Genomic DNA, 3,083 nt, shown 5'->3' on the forward strand with positions numbered 1-3,083 from the left:
TAGTAAGAATATGAATGCTGGTAAATGACCTCTATTCATCTTAACATATAGGCAAGGCTCTCCTAATTCAAATAAGTTCAGATAAGGTGTGACAAATGTGGTTCTATGTGACAGTAGTAGATAGTAGAACACAACCTTATGGTCCTATGGCTCAAAGGCTTGGGTAGGGGGCATATGTAGAAATGATTGTAGACCTTTGATTTTGCCTATGTTGACAAACAGCAATCAGCACTCACTAAACTCGTTACCTGGCAGGGAAGATGCCATGATCGTGAATGTGGCTCACTTAGGTTGAGGCTCAGTCACTGCACTGCGGTTTTGCTGACCCCTGCCAATTCCCCTGATGCGGCGTTCTTGACGGCATCGGTTCGGCTGGCAGCACGGTGGCTCAGTGGTTAGCACTATTGCCTCACAGCAGGAATGTCTTGGGTTTGAATCCTGGCTGTCCCGGGTCCTTTCTGTGTGGAGTTTGCATGTTCTCCCCTTCTTTGTGTGGGTTTCTGTCAGGTTTTCTCCCACCATCAAAAAGATATGTATGTTAAGGGTTAATATTCCTGTCAGTGCCCTTGACCAAGACACTAACAAAAGAACTGGAGTTGGTCCCTGGGTGTTGCACTGTGGCTGCCCACTGCTCCTAGCTCCTGGTGTGTGTGTGTGCTCACTGCTCACTGTATGTAGGATGGGTTAAATGCAGAGGATGAATTTCTCCATGGGGATCAATAAAATATATGATGATTATTATTATTAAACATCAATGTACTCCAGTCTTACTTGCTGGTTAGAGTATTGTGAGTACAGTATTTCATAGATTTGCTTCCGTTAAGCTAAGCAATAATATGAAGGCGGCTTCTAGACGCTGCCCAGTAAGTTATTTTTCACAAAGTCAAATTATACACTTAATACGCAGCTCCTAGTATTAACACACAACTTCTATTCAAACAACTGAATACCATATGCTGACTTCACAAAAGATGCCCTATAAAGGAGAGGCTGAGGTCCCTGGCATGTAAAAAAAAAAGAAAAAAAAAAAAAAAGAAAAAACCAAATAACCCTGTGTGCCCCTCATATTCTATTGCTAACGGGCACAGAAACCAGTAGCACCATACCATACATTGGCAGCTCACAGCCATGCTCCAATTTATTATTCCTGATCAATTGCTTTTCCAGAGGCAATTGTTTTGATCCATAATTCAGCACACAGAAAGACTCTCAGCAACAATACTTATCCTGTATTGTCTCTACTTCCATGCACATATTCATCATTTGCAAAGCCTTGTGAAACTATTAATAGAGATGCTGTGTACAAAGTGCATCATGCATGCACAGTAAATGTATAGCCATGCATGTTTTTGCAGGCAGCGAGTATTTGCATGGGCCTCTCCAGGTAGAATTTCTTATACTGTGGCATGGGATTAATGCAGTGGTTCATGTCCTCGAGGTTAATGAGCTCATTGTATTTGGACCTCTGAAGAAGATACGGCTAGGAATTAGGACAATGATTGCTCTGAGACCGCTTATGAGAAATGACCCTTGGGGCAGCAGATTGTGGAAGAAGGGAAATTTAAATATGATTTGGTCTCATATTAGAATAGTTGCACTTCCTCTAATGCAGCTGCTGGAAAGTGGTCATCAATGCTGCTGTAAATTAATTCAGTAGTGACTTTACTTCTCAGTCAAATTACCGATATGTTTTGTGCACGCATCTAATGTCATTCCTTGATATGTTGTTATGATAGTTCAGGCAGAAGATTACCTTGGTCACTAGGCACCAGTAAGTATCATCAAAGTCATCTTATTGCCTCTCATAATCTAAATGCTATAAATAGTAGCGAAATGCATCATCTCTGCTGTCTTACAATTTCCCTCTCTACCTCAGCCCTCTTTTCAGCAGCATTCAAAGTATTTCAGATGAGCCCCCCGAGGCATCTGAAAAAACTTCATGTTTCACTACTTACTTTTACTATAATCAGATTCTAACACATTTAGCTGGCCAACTAATATTACCTAGCATTAATCATGCACATCGAGCCCCACATATAGATCCTCCACGCCCCCCTCGAGGGGGCAAAACCTGTCGGTTTGAATGCCCTCCTGCCCACACTCAACTCAGTGCAAATACTAGGATGAGTAAGGTGTAACGTAGCAGTTTTGGTGGAACTGTTAATTTTTCTGTTTGTGTTTTCCCAAAATACCAATATTGTATTTGACTATTGCACTTTTCTTTTTGCATGTTCATTTAAATGCACTGTAAAATAAAGCTGTGTTCCAAATTCATGTGTTTATTTTAGTTAAAATGCTGCTGACAGATACTTTTAATTTCAGCTCTGTGTCAGAGCTCTGTCCATGACATTGTTGCTCTTTCACAGACACAGAGACAGTGACAGACTGCTCCTCTGATACATTGATTTATTGTGACACGGTATGTTTTCACAGTGCGTCTTTTCCCTTGGGTGCTTCATCTTGTTGTCAGTATAAATTTCTGTACTGCATAAGCAGATGGAGAAACATGCTATGTAATTACACATAATAATTGTGTATGTCCATTTTGATGTTGTTCTGGACCAAAGTCTGTTGTACCTGGAAATGTCTTTACTGGTCATCTGGAAAAATCTGTCATTCACAGTCGTACTATTTCTTTGAAGGGGTGGTGGTGTGAAGGATGTGCTGCAGTTTATTTCAAAATTAATGAATGCAATTACAAGAACACCACATAAGGGGTGATATTTCTAGGCCTATGTGTTGCTTTTTGCAAGCAAAATATGTGGATATTTGCATAGAGACAGGTGAGGCAATCCAATTAATTTGAATCCTAAACTGCATATATACACATCTCTCAGAAATGGAAACCAAAAACTAACGCTGAATATTTTGATGTCAAAGATGAAACAGAATATATTCACTTCTAACTGAAAAAGACAATGCACAAAATACAAGACATACTTATCACTTCCAAATGGAGAAACTCCACCAAGCTGGAAATACCAGCTTTTTATGTTAAAATTCTTTACATAAATAACATTGCCATTAATTATAATTGCTAGCACTTTGGAATTATTAAGTCTATACTGTAAGAAAAAACAAAA

General features: G+C 39.6%; 1 non-coding gene across 1 annotated transcript; it reads left to right on the plus strand.

Moving 5' to 3' along the window:
* The first annotated feature begins 240 nt into the window (after window positions 1-240).
* Window positions 241-406, plus strand: LOC118787544. The gene has a single exon (XR_005005380.1). It is a non-coding gene; the product is annotated as a U1 spliceosomal RNA (small nuclear RNA).
* Window positions 407-3,083: the final 2,677 nt, after the last annotated feature.

The sequence above is a fragment of the Megalops cyprinoides genome, chromosome 12, assembly GCF_013368585.1.
Source record: "Megalops cyprinoides isolate fMegCyp1 chromosome 12, fMegCyp1.pri, whole genome shotgun sequence".
NCBI lineage: Eukaryota > Metazoa > Chordata > Actinopteri > Elopiformes > Megalopidae > Megalops > Megalops cyprinoides.